This window comes from Chelonoidis abingdonii, chromosome 14 (assembly GCF_003597395.2).
Source record: "Chelonoidis abingdonii isolate Lonesome George chromosome 14, CheloAbing_2.0, whole genome shotgun sequence".
In the NCBI taxonomy this organism is placed as follows: domain Eukaryota; kingdom Metazoa; phylum Chordata; order Testudines; family Testudinidae; genus Chelonoidis; species Chelonoidis abingdonii.
The window spans coordinates 27,065,513-27,088,137 of NC_133782.1; positions in this window are offsets into that span (position 1 = coordinate 27,065,513).

The window sequence follows — 22,625 nt, forward strand, 5'->3', positions numbered from 1 at the left end:
TCTGCCCCAACCCCCTGCCCTGAGCCCCCTCATACACCCCTCCTCTGCCCCAATCCCTTGCCCTGAGCCCCTTCCTGCACACTGCACCCTCTCCCACACTCCCTCCCACATCCCAACCCCCTGCCCTGCATACAATTTCCCCACCCAGATGTGGCCCTCGGCCCAAAAAGTTTGCCCACCCCTTTTGTAGTCAGATGTTGACCTGCCCCCTCTTAATTTATAACCACACTGTTTTCTGCAAAGTGCTTCAGCTTGCCACCAAACAGCATTTTACTGACCTACTATAGAGATGGATGGGAGATCTGGGAGTTTCATTTTGTTGCTGGTTGCCAGATTGGTGTCTCTGTTCTCCTCAAAGATCATGTGTGAATAGGCAGTTGAAAGCAAAATGGAGCAGAGAAATAAAGCAAGGAAGAGGTTCTTATCTTCCATCCTGGGAAGAAAAGAAAATGTGCTTCCATGAACACCAAAATCAGTCACAAATTATAGAGGGTGAGAGGGAAGAGTGGGGAAAAGAGCTTAGAAATGGTTTACTACAGAGTGATACAGGTTCACAGACAAAATAACCTTCAATTTCACAGTATTGCTGTGTTTAATACCTTCATAGAGTAAAATGTTTGGAAGTGTTAATTTAAATCATACCGTATGCTCTGCAATGAGTTTGCAATCACATAACTGCTAACGAATTAGGCACGTGTCAGAATACAAACAAAATTTCATCCTCTAACTGTAGTGAAAGTTTTGGGGTTGCAAAAGATTTTCTAGTGAAATGCAATAAATTCCCAGAAGAATCTCAGACTTGGAAAACATGCTTATTGTTTGGATTTTAGAGTGGATCACTTCATATATTTGTAGCATTTTGCTGCTAGAAGAGGAACACCTAGGATAGGGTGCAAGTTATAACAGAACCTCAGAATTATGAACGCCACCAGAATTATGAACTGACCAATCAACCACACCCCTCATTTGGAATCAGAAGTACGCCGTCAGGCAGAGGCAGAAACCAGCCAAAAAAAAAAAAAAAAAGCAAAGTTAAACATAAATTATTTAAAAAAATAAAGGGAAAGCATCGTTTCTCTTCTGCCTAGTAGAGTTTCAAAGCTGTATTAAGTCAATGTTCAGTTGTAAACTTTTGAAAGAACAACCATAATGTTTTGTTCGGTTACAAATATTTCAGAGTTATAAACAACCTCTATTCCTGAGGTGTTTGAAATTCTGAAGTTCTACTGTATATCCGCTCCAGAAGGGGTTGTTGTTGGAGCTAGCAGGAAGTGTTCATATGAAAAAATATGTGACTGAAAACCACATTTTCTAAAAATATCTTTTTTCCCAAATGTTCACTTTTTCGAAACATTGCAACAAAAACTTGCAAAGAAGTACTTTAGGCTGTTGGTTGTTGTATGATTTATTTTCTTTTGCGGGGGAGGGTTTTGTTGCTGATTTTGGCTGGTTGACATTAGTGACATGGTGGAATTCATTCAAAATTTATTACCCCCCCCACCTTGTTTTTGAACATTTCTTATTTTTAGACTGTTCCATATGAGGTCTAACCCCTGCCTTGTATAATGGTACTAACACTTCCCTGTCTCTACTGGAAATATCTTGCTTGATGCATCATAGGACTGCATTAATCTTTTTAATGGCCGCATCACATTGGTGGCTCATAGCTGTCCTGTGATCAACCCGTACACCTAGGTCTTTCTACTCTTCTGTCACTTCCAACTGATATGTCCCCAGTTTACAGCAAAACTTCATATTGTTAGTCCCTAACTGCATGACCTTAGACATTGCACTATTAAATTTCATCCCATTTCTGTTACTCCAGTTTACAAGGTCATCCAGGTCTTCTTGTATGATATTCCGGTCCTCGGTATTGACAATACCTCCCAACTTTGTGTCATCTGCAAATTTTGTTAGCACACTCCAACTTTTTGTGCCAAGGTCAGTAATAATAACATTAAATAAGACTGGTTCCAAGACAGATCCCTGAGGAATTCCATTAATAACTTCCCTCCTGCCTGACAGTTCACCTTTCAGTATGATCGACTGTAGTCTCCCTTTTAACGAGTTCCTTACCCATCTTTCAATTCTCATATTAATCCCCATCATCTCCAATTTAATATTTTCCCATACAGAGTTATATCAAATGCCTTACTGAAATCCAGGTAGATTAGATTTACTGCATTTCCTTTGTTTAAAAAAATCACTTATCTTCTCAAAGAAGGAGATAAGGTTGGTTTGGCATGATCTACTTTTTGTAAAACCATGCTGTATTTTATTCTGATTACTGTTAATATCCGTCCTTAACTGCTTCCTCTTTCAAAATTTGTTCCAAGACCTTGCATATAATTGAGGTTAAACTAACAGGCCTGTAGCTTCCTGGATCATGTTTTTCCTCTTTCTTAAAAAGGGAGGCTCATGCATTAAGCTCCAGAGGTCTCAGGTTTGATCCCAGGCACCGATGACTGGGGCCTGTTGACATTACATCTAGAAATGAGATGGTATCTAACACCTGTTGGGGATTAGTCCTGCCTTCCTTCAGGGGACTGGACTAGATAACCTATCCAGATACCTTCTAGTCCTACATTTCTATGGTTCTATATAGTACTTTCATCCCCAACCGCTCCAACAGCCACATAGGAATTACTTAATCCACTCCTGAAATGCTGCCACCTCTAGGGTGAAGTGATGCAGCTGCTCAACAGCATGCAGCAACACTAGAGAACAGTTGTGGACAGGAAATGAAGAACAGTTTAGAAAGTTGAAAGTGCAAGGGGAACTTCATGCGAGGAATGGTTATAACCCACTGGAATTTGGCCAGAATGAAGTCTAGTCTAGCACCTTGTACTATTGTAAAAGGCTTGTTATGATATTAATCAACCACAAGCATTCAAGACTTCAGCTTCATGTCTTGTCTGAAAGGCAACCACCACCATCCCTAATTTCGCAATAGAACGGATTCATATCTTGACATCCCACATCCCAGTAGTTCCTCCAGCAGTTCTGACATCCCTTTGTTTGGGCAGCTGGCCTTAGTGAAGTTGAGGGCTGGTTTTACTTTTACTGCGTATTAGTTTTGTGCTGTGTCAGAATACTTGGAGTCCCACGTTGGAGGCACTGCCAGGCCACGAATTCATTGACGACTGTGTCTGCCAGCACAAAATTCAAAGGAACAAAAAGAGCAAGGCCAACCTTTTCTCGTGATTTGGTTGCAGTAAGCGCAGTCGATCACATCAATAGCGGGACAAAGGAGGCAGAAGCTGTGGATTAAAGGAGAAAAAAGGGTTTCCTCAATATGTCAATTGCAGATAAAAAGACCAAGTGTGCACTGCACTTTCATTTGTCAACTCAGCTGACATAATCTACTGTGGCCTGTCTTTAAAACGTACTGTTGTGCAGTGTCAAATCATTTAGTAACAGCATTAAAAGATTTGAAAAAGGTTCATGCAACAAGTGCCTTTGCAGAGCCCTTAATTTCACCACAGATCATTCATTATAAATCAGAATACATTGTCCATGGAAAAACATAAATTATGAACACAAAGAGCCAAGTCTTCCAATGTGTAAGGAGGGCTTTGTGGTACTTGATAGAACCTGCACGTCTACCAATGTGATATATGCCATCATGTGCCAGCAATGCCCCTCTGCCATCTACATTGGCCAAACTGGACAGTCTCTACGCAAAAGAATAAATGGACACAAATCTGACATCAGGAATCATAACATTCAAAAACCAGTAGGAGAAGACTTCAGTCTCCCTGGTCACTCAATAACAGACCTAAAAGTGGCAATTCTTCAACAAAAAAACTTCAAAAACAGACTCCAATGTGAAGCTGCAGAACTGGAAGTAATTTGCAAACTGGACACCATCAGATTAGGTCTGAATAAAGACTGGGAGTACTTGGGTCATTACAAAACCTAAACTTAATTTCCCCAATACTGATTTCTCCCTCTCACACCTTCTTGTCAACTGTCTGTAATGGGCCACACTCTTACCACTTCAAAAGTTATTCTTCCTCCCTCGGTATCCTGCTGTTAATTGATTTGTCTTGTTAGACCGACCTCACCCTTGGTAAAGCAACCCCCATCCTTTCATGTATTTATACCTGCTTCCGTATTTTTCACTTCATGCATCTGATGAAATGGGTTCTAGCCCACAAAAGCTCATGTCCAAATAAATTTGCCACAAGGACTCCTCATTTTTTTTTTTTTTTTTTCCTGATACAGACTAATATGGCTACCACTCTGAAACCTAATACATTTTGGTTTCTTTTTATTTGCCTTCAGATTTTTGAGTGTTTAGGCCACGTTGGGATCACATTTTTAAGCACTCTCTGATCATGAAGACTAGGGATTTAATTTTTTTTGTACGTGAAAGCTGAGATACTCAGGTATTCACACGTCCAACACTTGGGGCTTTAAGGAAAACGAATTATTGCAAGACTCATGATAAAATGGCCAGAGTTGGCAACATTGTGGCTAAACCAGTTTAAGTTGATCTATATTTAGGGTTTAAGCATACTGAATTTAAAACTGGAGTGAGTTCAGAATCAGGCCAAAAGTTGCTAAGTTTCACTGAAGATAAGAGGTACCATCAAACACATCCTTAAAAATCCCACGCATAAACAAATACGGGAACCATGGGAAATGATTACATATATAATTTTGTCACCAACCTAATACTCACTCAGTTCACATACACAGATCATTAAACAGAAAAACTTTAAATGATCAGCACCCAAACCGTCTTAAATCTGCCCTTGGATTTGCTTTAGCATTTTGTGACCCAGTCTAAACTCCATTGAAATAAATGGCAGTGTTTCCTTTGATGTTAATGGGAGTTTGCGCTGGTCCCTTATTTATCTTCATAACATAAATGTGGATGATGGTGTCTGTCTGTCTACTATTTATTCTGTGCTAGCCAATTTGATAGTTTGTTATGACATGAATATTTTCCGGTTTAGTTTAATGGTCACAATGTTATGATCCGGCTTAACCGTTATACTTACTCTATGTTTACACAGTAGCTTTGTCTCTAATTATGTTTTCCAGTTGGGGGAATTATTTAGCTCAGCAGGAAAAGATTGCTATTTCGATGTGCCTATATATGTCTATGTTGGATATTATGGAGAGCTATAACAACGAGAGAGAAACAGAGAGACATTCCAGGTACTCTTGAATTGTTAAAATAGATTGATTTTTATGGGTTGCACAGAGCTTTATGGAAGTCCAGATTTTTCTACAACCTTTGCATGAATCTTTTATTCTGTATAGGTTCTTAAATCCTCCTCCTCATCTGAGTAGCTGAGGTACTAAAGTTTGTATGTGCAATTTTTAGTGAAAGTATGTGATGAATGGATAAAATTCTGTGTGGAGGCAAAGGCGGTCATCTGCTTTGTTTTTTCAGTGACTAGTTCAATGAGTAGAGCTGTGGGTAAAATGGATTTTTCAGTTAAAAAAAATTAGTGTAGGATTAGAGTGAAAATTTAAAATGTTGAAATTTTTGGTAAATCAAAGCATCATTTTTTTGGCGGGCATACAAAATGTTTTGTTTTGACAAAAATCAAAATATTTCATTTCAATTTTGACTATTTTTAAATATTTTCAATTAAAAAAATAAAATTAATTGAAATTTTGAAACCAAAAGTAATTTCAGGCTGAACAATTGAAATGTCTCATTTTAATTTTTCAGATTTTGGCTGAAGAGACACATTTGTTTCAGTGTCGCAGAATTTGCTAAAAAAAAAATTTTCGGCCAAAAAATATCACCTAGCTCTGTCAAGGCCAAAACCTGATTAAATCACAGGGGAGCTCATAAAGGAAATGGAAAGCATGGTATATAAGAATGGCCTTACTGGGTCAGACCAAAAGTCCATCTAGCTCAGTGTCCTGTCTTCCAACAGTGGCCAATGCCAGGTGCCCCAGAGGGAATGAACAGAACAGGTAATCATCAAGTGACCCATCCCATCACACATTCCCAACTTCTGGAAAACAGAGGCTAGGGACATCATTCCTGTCCATCATAGCTAATAGCCACTGATGGACATAGCCTCCATTAATTAATCTAGTTCTTTTTCGAACTCTGTTATGGTCTTGGCTGTCACAATATCCTCTGACAAGGAGTTCTACAGGTTGACTGTGCATTGTGTGAAGAAATACTTCCTTTTATTTGTTTTAAACCTGCTGCTTATTAATTTCATTTGGTGTTCAGTTCCTGTGTTATGAGAAGTAGTAAACAACTCTTCCCTATCTACTTTCTCTACACCAGTCCTGATTTTATAGACCTCAATCATATCTCCCCTTAGCCGTCTCTTTTACAAGCTGAAAAGTCCCAGTTTTATTAATCTCTCCTTATACGGAAGTCATTCTATACACCTAGTAATTATTGTTGCCCTTTTCTGAACCTTTTCCAATTCCAATATATCTTTTTTGAGATGGGGCTACCGCACCTGCACACAGTATTCAAGATGTGGACCTACCATGGATTTATATAGAGGCAATATAATATTTTCTGTCCTATTATCTATCCCTTTCTTAATTATTCCCAGCATTCTGTTTGCTTTTTTGACTGCTACTGCACATTGAGTGGATGTTTTCAGAGAACTATCCACAATGACTCCAAGATCTTTCTTGAGTGGTAACAGCTAATTTAGACCCCATCATTTTATAGATATAGTTGGGATTATGCTTTCCAATGTGCATTTCTTTGCATTTATTAACATTAAATTGCATTTATCAACATGTATTTATCAACATGGTAATTTTGAGTATATAGTTATTGTGTGTGTTTTGATGCAGGGATAGATGTAAAGTTGACTGCGGCTCATTGAGAACATTTCTATTTAATGTTCTCTGAATTGAATGTTAAGTGTCATGTCAAAACCACTTATGTAATCTTAGCTTGTAATTATGTACTTTTGACTAAGTGAATTTTTAAAGGATATGTCAAATGATACCTAGATGGTAATATGTTTTCATGAACTTCTTGCATTGCAATTAGCAACCTCAAATGTATCTAATTTCCTAGATTTTATTAAAGTGATTTATTACATTGTATTTTGAATGTTACTAAAAGTTGTGTTCAATCGTAAGTGGGAAGGGGGTTCTTAAAAGATCCCTAGTTGTTTCAAAAAGGCTAGTGAAAAATAGAGATTCTTACAGCATATCTCTGAGAAATGCCCCATCCTTCTGGCAAAGTCAGTTGTAGTGACTTTGAAAATTATTATTTCTGTGTCTAACATTACGTGTTCCCTCATCCAGTGAATAGGTATCTTTTTTTTTCTAGTAATCAAGTAACATTTCCCTATGGCAGATTTAGTTTTTGTGTGTCTCTATTGTCAGAAGATATAATGACATAATTTTGGAACAGGTTTTCAGTAATAGATATACCTTTTTTGATACAGTGAATTAAGTGTGACTCTTTTGATATGCTAAAATAATTTCCTTTGTAAAGGATCACTATAAGGTTTGGGAAGGATAAAAGGTCTTTATTGCTGGAATTAACTGTACTACATTTAAGATGCCAAGACGACTTCCTCTGCACTAAATCTTTTTAAAGTTTGGGAAAGGATAAGAGATCTTCATTGTTGGAATTAACTATTGCCACCTTTTCCTGATGTACCTCCCAGATAATGACATTTCTTTAGTTCTAAATTTGAATTGCGTTGGAATTTTAGATAATACTCATGTACCCATCTGATCCAAGAATTCCCAGCAATCCACACAATCACTTTTGGAACTTCTTCTATCATGGAAAAGGAGTAAGTACTAATGAAGATTTACCACAGAAAGGTATGCAGTACTTTGACCATCCTTTACTCATAATGGTGGCTGTATTTTGAAATCCAAGGGGTCCCCCAAGGATCTGTCCTGGGACCAATGCTGTTTAACATATTCATAAATGATTTGGAAAAAGGGGTGAATGGTGAGGTGCCAATTACTCAAGACAGCTAAGTCCAAAACTGACTGCAAAGAGTTTCAGAGAGATCTCACAAAACTGGGTGTCTGTGCAACAAAATGGCAGATGAAATTCAATGCTGATAAATGCAACGCAATACACATTGGAAAACATAATTCAATTCATACATACAAAATGTTGAGGTCTAAATTAGCTGTTATCACTCAAGAAAGAGAACTTGGAGTCATTGTGGATAGTTCTCTGAAAACATTTGCTCAATGTGCAGCAGCAGTCAAAAAAAGCTAACAGAATGTTAGGGACCACTAGGAAAGGGATAGATAATAAAACAGAAAATATAATGACATTATATAAATCGATGGTGTGCCCGTATCATAGAATCATTATGTCCTTCCAGCATGACTGTGAACCACTGATAACTACTCTCTGGGAATGATTTTCCAACCAGTTATGCGTTCACCTTATAGTATCTCCATCTAGGTCATATTTCCCTATTTTGTTTATGAGAAGGTCATGCGAGACAGTATCAAAAGCCTTACTAAAGTCAAAATATATCACATCTACCACTTTCCCCCATCTACAAGGCTTGTTACTCTGTCACAGAAAACTATCAGATTCGTTTGACACGATTTGTTCTTGACAAATCCATGCTGATTGTTATTTATCACCTTATTATCTTCTAAGTATTTGCAAATTGATTGCTTAATTGTTTGCTCCATTATCTTTCCGGGTACAGAAGTTAAGCTGACTGGTCTGTAATTGCCTGGGTTGTCCTTGTTTCCCTTTTAATAGATGGGCACTATATTTGCCCTTTTCCAGTCTTCTGGAATGTCTTCTGTCTTCCATGACTTTTCAAAGATAATTACTAATGGCTCAGATATCTCCTCAGTCAGCTCCTTGAATATTCTAAGATGGATTTCATTAAGCCCTGATGATTTGAAGACATCTAACTTGTCTAAATAATTTTTGACTTGTTCTTTCCCTATTTTAGATTCTGATCCTACCTCATTTTCACTGGCATTCACTATGTTAGACGTCCAATCACCACCATTCTTCTGGTGAAAACCGAAACAAAGAAGCGATTAAGCACCTCTGCCATTTCCACATTTTCCATTATTATCTTTTTCCCCCCTCATTGAGTAACAGGCCTACTCTGTCCTTGGTCTTCCTCTTACTTCTAATGTATTTGTTTTCTTGTTTCCTTTTATGTCCCTAGCTAGTTTGATCTCATTTTGTGCCTTGGCTTTTCTAATTTTGTCCCTATATACTTGTTATTTGTTTATATTCACCTTTTGGAATTTGATTGAGTTTCCGCTTTTTGTAGGACTCTTTTTTTTTGAGTTTTATCTTGAATACTGTGTACAGTTCTTGTCACCCCGTCTTAAAAAAGATATGTTTGAATTGGAAAAAGTACAGAGAAGGGCAACAAAAAATGATTAGAGGGATGTAAGAGCTTCCATATGGGGAGAGATTAAAAAGACTAGGACTGTTCATTTTAGAAATGAGATGACTAAAGGGCGATTTGATAGACGTCTATAAAATCATGACTAGTGTGCAGTAATTGAATAAGGAAGTGTTATTTACTGCTTCACATAACACAAGAACTAGGGGTCACCAGATGAAATTATTAGGCAGCAGGTTTAAAACAAACAGAGGAAGTTCTTTACACAACACACAGTCAACCTGTAGAACTACTTGCCAGAGGATGTTGTGAAATAAACTAGGTAAGCTCATGGACGATAGGTCCATTGATGAGTATTAGCCAAGATAGTCAGGGATGCAACCTCATGTTCTGACTGCCCGAAGCTAGGACTAGAGGGCAGGGGATGGATCACTTGATAATGGCCCTGTTCTGTTTATTCCCTCTGAAGCATCTGGCACCGGCCACTGTCAAAAGACAGGACATTGGGCTAGATGGACCATTGGTCTGTCTCTTATGGCCGTTCTTAATTACTTTTTGTGTGCTCTAGACCTAGTTGTTCTAAGAAGCAATTAAGGTGTTGAGCAATTGCTTCTCTAAATGTTGTCCCACGTATGTCATAGTAAGATCTAATCCAAACCCAAATGTCAGTGCAAAAATCTTCCTTTCTCTTTGTGTCCTTGGAACAAACTCTGGCTGGGTTGTGCATGAACACCCTTAAATAAACAAACACCTATGTCTGTTACAAAGGTGATATGAATTTGCCCAAGATGATTCTTACACCTAGCTCCATTTTTACATTCTGTTCCTGGTAAAAGTAGAAATAATTTACTGCTGGGAGGAAGGCCTAAGAGCAGTGATAGGCAACCTGTGGCCCGCAGGCCACATGCGGCTCATCAGGATAATCCGCTGGTGGGCTGCGAGACAGTTTGTTTACATTGACTGTTTGCAGGCACAGCCATCCGCAACTCCCAATGACCGTGGTTCGCCATTCCCGTTGGCTTCAGCAATGTTACTGAGCATGATCGTTAAAAGTCAAGCAGCAAATCTAAGGGGCGGGCATGTGACTCTCATGCTCTCCTCTCCCCATGATGCCTGTGTCAGTGCTTGTGCTACATAATAAGCAGAACTGGTCAAGTTTTTAAAAAAGGCGCTTTAATTTTCCGAGGTTTCGGACTTGTTCTAGTTGGTGGTTGCTTATTTAGGCTTTTTTAAAATAGGTGACTTCAACACAAAGCTATAGTTTAAAAATGGTTGTAGGAGTGGTTTTAGTGCTTGACTGGTGTCAATGTGACTGTGATGTCATTTGAATTTTAGAATCCTCCTATCCCCACTCCGATTCAACTATGAAAACACATTCAAATTCATGAACTTTCTGGTCTGCCCACTTGACATATCCTATGTTCCAGTTTTTCCCCCTACACCAGGGTATGCTTCAACAGTTCAACGTGGTAATGAACCATATTAAGGCCACAGAGACCACGGAGCATGGAGGCCTTTTTTTAAAAATGTAAGTTTACACACGTATTTTAATATTTTTAATATGTAAATTAATGTTGTATACAGCAAAACTAGAACTACTAAAAATAGGGAATTTGTAGAAACACCCCCATTGCCCTCCCTCTGAAACAGGTTGGGCTTATTTGGGCTTATTTTGAAGGGCATCAAGGGGGGGCATGGAGGGTCAAATGCCCCCCAGGGGCCTGCTGGGGATGGGGAGGAAAAGGGGCTCTGTCCTTCTCTCCCTGTGCCCCCTCTCCCTCCACTCCCTGCATGTTTGGCCGCTCTCTCTGGCAGCCGGGTCAGGGGGAGTGGGACGGAGCTGCGTCTGCCTGAGAGAGCCTGGCTGGGAGGCAGTGGCAGCGTGCTCCCTTCCCGGGCTGAGGTGCTGGGGACATGGAGTCCAAGCATGCCGGTGAGGGAGAGGGGCTCTGGCTCGCTCGGCCCATGTCTCCAGCAGCAGAGCATGGGCAGGGGGTGGCCTGCTGCCACCCCAGCTGCTGCGGACAGGTGCTGAGTGAGCCAGAAACATGCTGTGGAGGAGAAGTCGGTTTCCATCCTTTTTAATTCTAGGCTGCCAGCTGTCATAAAGTGACCCAAGTGGATGTTGTGTATCTTCCTTTGTTAGGGTCTCACTGTACCTTAAGGCACAGTGCCCACCATGAGGACTAGTGCCAAGCCCCACTGTTAGGGATATAGATATTCAGGCCTGTCTGCAAAGGCCTATACTTTAAGAATTTAGGTGTATTCTTATCATATAGCTAATTATAGAGGTATAAAAGAATCAAAAATCACTGTCTGTCTGTATAATGGCCTCTCTTACTGTGACAGTCTGAGGCCTGGTTCTTCAGCTAAGTAGCAGAGGCCAGCCATAAACTGGGAAATGTATGGTCACATCCTCACATTGAAATAAGGCAATCTGGGGCTGTTAGAAAGGTGATTCGATTTATCATCTCCAGAGAAAGGGAAGATCCTAAAACATGGAAAAGGAAATTTAGTTTGATAGTTTTCTTTCTGGTAAGAACTCACTTATCAATAGACACAGCTGGAGAACCCTTATGTCTGTATAGATGTAGTTGGGAAATCCTCACTTCTGTATTGTTTTGTATGTTTGTTTGCATAGTCTCTGTCTGGTTCGGTGCTTGTTTCTGTCTGCTGTATAATTAATTTTGCCAGGTGTAAACTAATTAAGGTGATGTGATATAATTGGTTAGCTAATCATGTTACAGTGTGTTAGGATTGGTTAGGTAAATTTTAGTAGAATGATTGGTTAAGGTATAGCTAAGAATATTACTATATAAATTAGAGGCAAACAGGAAGTAAGTTGGGATTCGAAAATAAGAAAAAGGAACTTGAATTTAAGCTTGCTGGAAGTTCACCCCAATAAACATCAAATTGTTTGCACCTTTGGACTTCAGGTATTGTTGCTTTCTGTTCATGTGAGGAAGACCAGGGAAGTGTGAGAGTGAAGGAATAAGCTCTCTAACACCCACTACTCCAGTGGGACCTTTGTAAAGCAGGCACAATGCTTCTGAAAGCTCCATGGGGTGTAAATAGAGTATTGCCACTGCATTACATCAAAGAGAGGCAGGGCTCTGTCTCTGCCCCCTATCTGCCTTCAATTACCACTTTGGTTAGTGAGAAGTCCTTATGTTCCTCCCTCCAGGCTTTACTGCTAGACATAATTTTGCCCTTTGTTTCTAAACACAGATGGAAGGTGCTAGCATGCAAAGCATCATTACTGGAGATGGTACATTTGATTAGGAACACACAGGCTTTTGCAGGCCCCTATTTGTGTTTTATGCTGTCTCCCATTGGCACCAAAAATAGGGAGATAGCGTTTTGGATTTCATCCTGTTTCTTGGGTTTTGGAGACTCAAGCCAGGCTTTTGGCATTATCCTAACAATGTGTGTGTTTCCTAGTCTATTCTTAACATTTTTTTAAAAATGATAAATAAAAAACAGTCTTTAATGATATGAAAAGTCATCCAATTTGATCACACATAAATATACAAGAGGCTATAAAAGTGACATATACCAAATAAAGGCTATCTGTAATTATGGGTTTCATAAATATATGTTTTGGGACTATTTAAAAAAATGGTATCTATTAGATTCTTTCACAACTTTTAAACCCTATTCCATAAATAGTAGTGCATAGCAATTTTAACAACTTTTGAGGCCTGGTAACTGCTTCAGAGGAGTCAGTCTTCTTAAGGAGTATTTGCGGACTCCTAAACATCAGTGCCTTTCTAAAATAATCTGCTTGTATGCCAAACCCGTAGGCAAAAAATCCTCCAGAAAATTTCACAGAAAATAAAGCCTCTGTACTCATTAAATCTGTGTCCTCAGAACATTAAGTCTCTCCTTCCTAATGTCTTTTAAAGTCTTAGGGTAGGTCTGCACTTAAAATGCTAGAGCAACGCTATGCCACTGTAGTGCTTCAGTGTAGACACTACCTACTCTGATTGGAGAGGTTTCCCTGTGGTGTAGGTAATCCACCTCCAGCTTTAAAGTGGCCAAATGGATTAGGGTGTGTGTTTGTTTCGTTTTTATTTAAATTGGACCCTTACCCTCCCCTTGGGAGGTTCACTTTCATGATGAGACACTATGACAGATTTCAGGATGGAGTGAATTTTTAAACCAAAATTAGAAGATTGTCATGGAAACATTTACACACTCTTAATTACTGCTGAAAGGCAGAAAATGCAACACTGCGATGATGAACTGGGGGGACGTGTTCCAGCAGAGTGAAAGGGGTATTGGGAATCTGTAATTTTTTGCTTGATTTTAATGATCAGTGGGAAGCATGTGGGGCTAATCTGTAATAATTTATGAATACTGTATAGCAGCTGGTTATTGGGCTAGTTACTGCATGGCCTTATTGGAATGTTTACTGTGTGCATCTGTTGGTTTAATTTAATAGCAGTGCAGTTAGGACAGCACAATGGTGCCAGTTAAACAGCTTCCCAGTAAACATGTCTGTTAGCTGGGAAGACAGTTTTGCAGGCACCCAGCAAAGTTATATAGTTTCCTTTTCTGTGGCTGGGTGCCAAAAGATCAATAGGACACCAAACAGTTAAAAAGTGACTCTATAGAGAAAGGGGGAGGCAGTTATCAGGGGCTGTTTGATGAAGCTGATGAAGCAAAAACTGCCTGGGCCACTGCTACTGGGTAGTAGGCCTTAGAGTAAGATAGACATATAGAGAGACCTTCTGTTTTAAAATTCTCTCCCCCTTAGCTTATGCTTTGTTCATTTGGTTATATTAAACAGTATTGTGTTCTGAGAAAGATGTCTGGTCACCTGTTTTACCCACTGATCACAAGCTTCTGAAGGCAAGTTGATAAATACAAAGTAATGCACCCTGGAAAACATAATCCCAATGATACATACAAAATGATGGGGTCTAAATTAATTGTTGCCACTCAAGAAAGAGATCTTGAAATCATTGTGGATAGTTCTCTGAAAACATCTGCTCAATGTGCAGCAGCAATAAAAAAAGCGAATGGAATATTAGTAACCATTAGGAAAGGGATAGACAATAAGACAGTAAATATCGTAATGCCACTATATAAAGCCATGGTATACCTACACCTTGAATACTGCGTGCAATTCTGGTCGCCTCATCTCAGAAAAGATCTATTAGAGTTGGAAAAGGTACAGAGAAGGGCAACACAAATGATTAGGGTTATGGAATAGCTCCCATACGAGGAGAGTTTAAAAAGACGGGGGACTATTCAGCTTGAAAAAGAAACGACTAAAGGGGGATATGATAGAAGTCTCTATAAAATCATGATTAGTATGAATAAGGAAGTATTATTTATCCCTTCACATAACACAAGAACCAGTAGCCAGGTTTAAAACTAATGAAAGAAAGTACTTCATACAACACACAGTGAACCCGTTGAACTCATTGGCAGGGGATGTTATGAAGTATAATTGGGTTCAAAAGTATAACTGGGTTCAGAAAAGAATTAGATTTAGATAAGTTCTTGGAGGCTAGGTCCATCAATGGCTATTAGCCACGATGGTCAGGGATGCAACTCCATGCTCTGGGTGTCCCTAAACCTCTGAGTGCCAGATACTGGGACTGGATGACAGGGGATGAATCACTCAATAATTGCCCTGTTCTGTTCATTCTCTCTGAAGCATGCAGCATTGGCCACTGTTGGAAGACAGGACACTGACTTAGATAGACCATTGGTCTCACTCAGTATGGCTGTTCTTATGTTCTTAGGTAATGAACCTAGTCAGACCTCCTAAATAATCTTCATGGATGCATAGTGTACTGTAGCCCAGAGCCTAATCTAAGAATGGGAGAACCATGGGATTCCATCCCAAGACCTAACATCTGAGTACATTCAATGAGACCAGAAGAAGGGACAGAGGAACAGCTAGTTGTATATCTCTGCCAATCATACTAAACAGTTTTGCACTTAATGCAAATTAATTTCTCTTCTTTCAACTTGTCTTTTATCTTTGGGGTAAAATGCAGAAAAGGGAAAGAAGAACTGAAGTGTTTGCACGGTCTGCATTAGTGCATGAAAGAGATTGCAAACAGGTCCAGATATACCCTGACCTATAGGAGGAGCTCTGCCATATCCCCAGAGATCCACAGGAGGTCAAGATTGTCTCTCCAGAGGCCCTGTGTTGGCTCTGGCCTCAGTCGCACCCCCTCAGGATCGCTTATAGTTCTAGGCCAATGGAGCTTGTAGGCCTGGCAGCCCCTGGGACCTGTGGAAGATAATATTGCTCAGGGTTCTATCATTTTTTCTGCTCTGTTGCTGCAGGGTGTGTGTGTGTGTGTATATGTGTGTGTGTGTGTGTGTGTGTGTGTTGCGGGCGGGGAGAACGGGCTATTGGTGTGCCTCCCATGCTGGCAGCCACCATAATCTCCACCCCCATCTCCCTTTGCACACCTCAGACCCATGTACAAGTCTCCCCAGGTTCTGGAGTAGGGAGGTTGGTGACAGTGCTGGGGACAACTGAGCAAGCCTTCCACAGAGGAGGAAGATCTTTGTGTGGTGGGTTCCATCTATGTCAGGATTGGGAGTGTGAGGGGGTTTGTCCAAACCAGGGATCAGTTGCTGGAACATGCTGTTTCACTTCTGGGGATGAAATCAGTATTTAATTTAATTGAATAATGACCTCTATATACTGAGATGATTTTAGTAGTGGTTTTGTAGGACTGCAGAATGGCGACAGGATAGCGCTCATACATTCCTCCTATAACCATACCATAGGGTGCCCAGATGTCCCAATTTTATAGGGCTAGTTCTGATATTCGGGGCTTTGTCTTATAGAGGCGCCTATTACCTTCCACCCTCTGTCCCGATTTTTCACATTTGCTGTTTGGTCAACCTACCGTACTAGTGCCATCCTCTCTTTCCAAATGCGTTTTTTCCCCCTAGTCCCCAAATTTACATTCTCATCTTGCAAACGGATCCATGCAGGCATGCCTTGCATGGGATCTGTGCTAGAAGGGCCCTGTCTACATGTAGGGATCTGCCCACAGGATTTGGGCCCTGCTCCACAAATATCTAATTCAGACTTCATTTGCCTAAGGCCTCTGCTTTGTAGTACTGCACATGCTGATATTTTCCTCATTTCAACTGCAAAGTGTATTTGCCTTCAGATAAACTATTCCAAATTGCATCTCTGTGCCAAAAGGGGGGGAGGGGGAAATCTGTTTAGAAATAGTTTGAGTATGAGAAATAAATCAGTGCAGATTCAGTGTGACAGCCTCAGAATGGATTCTTTGTAGCTAGTGTTAATTGATTACAGGAATGCATTAGACCAGGGGTAGGCAACCTATGGCACGGGTGCCGAAGGCAGCACGCGAGCTGATTTTCAGTGTCACTCACGCTGCCTGGGTCCTGGCCACTGGTCCGGGGGGCTCTGCATTTTATTTAATTTTAAATGTAGCTTCTTAAACATTTTAAAAGCCTTATGTACTTTACATACAACAATAGTTTAGTTATATATTATAGACTTATAGAAAGAGACCTTCTAAGAATGTTAACATGTATTACTGGCACACAAAACCTTAAATTAGAGTGAATGAATGAAGACTCGGCACACCACTTCTGAAAGGTTGCTGACCCTGGCATTAGACTCAGGTCAGCTTGGCTACTAAAATGTGGATTTCTGTGTACGTTTCCTGGAAGCAAGGTTTATCACCATTCCTGTGCAAGCTATTCAATAAATGTATTGCCCGCCATATATTTTCGCAAAGAATCTGGCCAATAAACCATGCCTGCAAACAAACACTGCAATTACTTCCAAGCCCTCCGAGCTGCTCTGAGTAGAGCCTATTGACTTCAAGCAGGGCTTTGTGTGGAAGCAGGAGTTCACTTGCATGGTGCAGCCTGCAGGATTAGATATCCCAATCACAGGCACCTTAGAAATACATGAAATCGAACACTTAAAAGTGCTAATATTTTAAAAGAGAAAATAAGCCCTATAAATGCCATTCAAGTATTTTGGACTAGTAGAGCTTTAGGGACAGAGTAAAAAAAAAAAAGGGTAAATAACAATAAGAATGGCCCTTCATAAATGGAGCGAATTGGCATGTCTGATTTTATAAATATTTAAATTACTCCCCATGCATTTGTGGGTGTGAAATAACCCCTGATTTGTCTTAGCACAGATATTTATTGAAACAAAATGAAAACATGGAGAAAAGGAAACATTTCATAAGAATATGCCAGTGGCACAGAATTGTCAGGATATTTCACTTAATTTTTTCTACCAGGAACTTAAGAGCTATTAAAAACGATTAAAAGGAAAAGTGAAAATTGAAATCCAGATTTCATAAGCAAATGCAATGATATTTTTGTTTTTGAAAAAACAATGAGGAATCCTTGTGGCACCTGAGAGACTAACAAATTTATTTGGGCATAAGCTTTCATGGGCTAGAATCCACTTCATCAGATGCATGAAGTTTTAAATACAGGAGCAGGTATAAATACATGAACGGCTGGAGGTTGCTTTACCAAGTGTGAGGTCAGTCTAATGAGTTTGTTTTTGAGTTAACAAGCTATGACAGTTAAAAAAATTCCTTTGTTATGTATTGCATTTTAACAAAAACCCTGTAGATAATAAAAGCCTTTAAATTTTATCGTAACAGATGTTAAAACCTTCCACTTTGGCTCTAAACAAGGCCTGATCCTGCAAAAACACTTGGACATTAGAAAAACTTTACTCGCATGGCTTCAATGGCACCAGTCTCAAGTTACTCCTGTGTCTAAGCATTACATATAGTATGCTTAAGGCAGAATGAATGAAAAAATCTTCAGGGTAGCCTTGCAAAATTCTCTTAATTCACTTTTTGGGCGGAGCAATTTTGTGTGGGGGCCAATAACTTTCTCTGCAATTTTATATGGATGCTTATTATGTATTTCACTAATAATTTTTTTCCTGCTGAAAAAATAGAGAAATGAGCAGAGAAATACAACTAAATTAGATTATAAGCACTGGGAACATAGACACCACAAATTCTCTTTCCAAAGGTGGTTTAAAAGTGGATGAAGATAAAGCATTGGATTAATGTTTGTTAAGAGCTGAAGATATGCTTAGTGCAGTACAGGACACAAAATGAAGAGGCTCATGCACAAACTGATATCGAAGAGTTAAAAAAAAATCCCCAAAACTATACACAAAATGAAGAAATTAAACAATAACAAAATATACAGGCAAATAAGCAAAAAGTTTAGAAAGGGTCACAAAAGCTGCTGTAAAATTATGCCTTGAAGGGACCTAACTGGTCCACCTTACTAAATCAAAACTGCTGTTGACTTTATGGAGTATAGAATCCTGTACCAAAGCTTAATAGTGAAAGTGCGAGTACAGAAGAAAGAAAAAAGTTCTTGCTGAACAATGCAGAGCATAGGTTCCTTTTATCACATGGGCAAATGGCAAAATTGATTGAAAAAAAGAGAGGTGTAGTATACTGTGAGAAATAAAGTAAAAATAACTGTAGAAAACATTCGGGAAAGCACTGAACTAGAGCGATAATAAAGTGAATGAATAAAATCTGGTCAATATAAGTTCAAACGACCTGATATGTCATTATATCACAATGGACAGAAGCTAAGACAAAACTTTTAAATGGAAATGAAAATATCTTATTTAAAGAACATTACCCATTTAATGGTAAGAGTCCTGGAATAAAGTTAAAAGTTATTGTTTCACTTGTATTAGGTGAACAATGACTAGCATAAAACACCTAAGAAAGGAATTACTTCATTCATGACTTTTTTATTTATAAAATTAATGAAGAAAGAAAAATGAATGTAAAAAAAAAAAGCAGAAAATTGGACACTTTTTGACATTTAATATAAAAATACCCTCGACTTGGTGTGCTATAATAAAGTATGAAGAAAAACACCAACATTTTTATGGGCACCCAGAGAATAAACAGAAACAACACCCTCAGAACCAACCAAACAAATCAAACCTAAAACCTTAAAGCAATTAACCACAGTTAAAAAAAAAAAAAAAAAAGTAGAATGATTAAAATGGTATTTAAGAAGCTTAGTGTAAGTAAACAAATGTATTCAAAAATACTAACTAAAGAAATTAAATAACTGGCCTCAGTAATGTTAACGTTCAGGGAACAATTTCAGACATAGCAGTGCAATATTAGTTCAGCACTTATTATATTTTTTAATATTAATTAAGTAGGTCTAAAAGTAATGAAAAATGGAACACATTTTTGTTTTTCAAAAGCAGATCAAAGCTTCTTGGGGAAATTGGAGAAATGAGAGAGCTGAATTATTAAAGAGAGAGCCTCAGTAAAACCTGGAAAACCTAAAAGCATGCCATATAACGGGAATCAAAAAAGGCTAAATTATGGTAGATATTGAAGACACATTTAAGATCGAATGCATAAAACTGGAGCAAATAATAGGCAAAATTTTGTAAATAGAAGACATTAGAGTAAGAGAGATTCTTAACTTCATGGCTTCCCAGTCCATCCAGAGAATTATTTGCGACTTGTTAGAAGAGAAAATCAGAGAATCATTTCCAGTGCCCAGAACTAAAATGCAAATGTTTGCTGTAAGTCCAAATGATAAGACTGAAGTTAAACACCCATTAGAAGAGGCTAATTATTTGTATCCTACCTAAAGAGCAAGTGGTCGTTCAATTAACCAGATCTAATGCAAATCAAAGCAGCTCGTCTCCTTTGTCCTGCTGGGCTGCAGAGAAGTATGGACAGAGCCGTTGGAATTTTTAATACTCCCCTTTGAGCAGCCTCCCTTCAAGTATCACCTCCTCACAGAAAGCCATGCAGAAGCATTTATTGTGTTGTAACCGACACAATAATTATTCCTGGTGCAGACAGGCTTTTCTTTTCATGCTCCTTTGAATTCCTGCTGTCAGTCAGGAGACTATATATTTACTGTTTTGCCCTGAATATATTTTATGAGAAGGATTTTCTCTCCCCCCAGCCCATCTGCAAAGAGAAAGGATACTCTAATGGGCTGATCCTGCCCTTGAGTCTGGGAAATATTCCATTGACTTCAGTGGGAACAGGTTCAGCTGCCGTCTGTACTAATCAAGTAAAAATAATGACATAGCAGAGAAATAAGTAAAAAGGCCTACTGGTAAATTCTAAATCCTGCTGCATCCTTACTTACAGTCCAGTCCTAAAAGGCCTTCATGCATTGACCTCCTATTCACCCAAATAGGCATTATGAATGCAAAACATGTGCAAGATGGGATCCCCAGTCATTACTGACTTCAATGGGCATGTTTTGCCTGACTAAAGGTGGGCTGGTTAAAGCCAGTAATGAGTTAACCTGGCAAAAATCATGAGCCCAAGAAAAAAGTTTTTAAAAGACTGTTTGGTAAATTCCCAGAAATAGGTTGATTGCTGAAAAGACTGATGAACCGCAGTGTGGACTTACATCAGACGTAGTACATGGGAGTCTGTTTTAAAATGATCTGTGATTAATTTCCAGGTTCCAGTTGTAAATTTCACAAATGCATTATTACCTCCTATGTGCTGGCTTAGGGCCATAGTATTCTGTCAATCTTTTATATTCAACTCACTCATCTTTACGCATGTAGTTAGATGGCAGATATGATCCTTAATGGCCACGACCCTGAGGAGACTACTCATGGATGTAAGCATTTGCAGGATCAGGGACTGAGAGTCTGATCCTGCATCCCTTGAAATCAGTGACAAAGCTCCCACCAACATCAGTGGCTGAAGGATCAAGCTCTAATTTCACAGCCTAATCAGTATGATGTCCATATAACCCTCCCCCCTGCTGAAAAGTCTAGAAACCATTGTGTGATATTGGAATAGAATTGTGCCCAGTTTCCTTTCCTGTGCAGCTCATCAGTGATGCATACAGTTTGCCATCCAGTCTGCCCTTTGGGATCGCATAACTTGTTCACAACTACACAATGTTTGGAAAAAAAATTAGGCTTAGTGATTTGTTGTTTTTTTTTAGATTGGGATGGCGAGAAACAGAGGGATATGAGCCAAAGAAAGGGCTAGAAAGATGGCTTGAGGTGGCAATGTGTGTTTACAAGATTTTAAGCAATTGCAACAGAGTAAAGTGTGAGGAAAGCCTAGTTTTGAGTTGGAACAAAAGACAATGAAAGCCCTAAATACTGGAAATCTTTGCAAACAGCAAAGTTTGAAAAAAAAATAAATTTCCTCTTTTTTCCCTAATAAATACTTTTAAAGAAGAAAATTCATATTGAAAAATGACTTTGGAAGTCGGGATATCAGTGAAACTATGGAAGTGTCTGCCTTTGATGTTACTTCCCATGTCAGAAATACTCAGGAAAGGGTCTGACTTCTTTTACTTCCATATTTTTTATTTAAAGATTCCATTTTATAGTGGCAGTAAGGCATGGAAACCTGTGCCTCTCTAGCAGATTGTCTGATTTCCCTTTATCATAGCATAGCGGTAGAATCTCCTTCCTTAGAGGTTTTTTAAGGTCGGGCTTGACAGAGCCCAGATTGGGATGATTAGGTCCTGCTTTGAGCAGGGGGTTGGACTAGATGACCTCCTAAGGTCCCTTCCAACCGTAATATTCTATGATTCATTCAGTTTGCTTTGGTTTCAAATACTGCGCTCCTGTAGTCCTCCCACATACCTCTCACTGCTGATTTTACTAATACATTTATACTACCAGCAAAATTGTGCTCATGGGTAGCCAGTACTGAATTTATGAGCCCAAGATGTGTGAATTGGGAACAAAGTGGGTGCAAAACTGAAATTTAATTTCAAAATGTCAACATTTTCCGTGAAAGGAAAATTCCATTTTCCGAACAGCTCTACTCAGCAGCTCTGCTGGTGGCTCAGTGCTGTTCTCGGCTCACAGCCACACCAGGGAAGCATATGACAGAGTCCATAATCCTGCGTGGCAGGACTAGAAGCAGGACATCATTCATTTGTGCAGTGGTATTAATGATAGCACTGTTCTGTCTCTCATTCTATTTATTTACATACTTTCTTTCTTTCCCTATCCATTCTTATCTAGCTGTACTGCACTCATCAATGCGAGGGCTAAATGCCTAAAATTGTAGCCTCTTGATATTTTGGAGGGCTTTGGACTCTAACACCTAGATCGAAGCCCACCTCTGGTTTTGGGTACAAGTTGACTTTAAAACTAAAAGGGAAAGATTTAGTATTTCTATTATTTGCATTACAGTAGTGCTAAGAAACCCCAACTGAAACTGAAGCCCCATTGCGGTAGGTGCTGGACATACGCATAGCAAGAAACGGCCCCTGTCCCAAAAAGCATACAGTCCAAATAGACAAAAG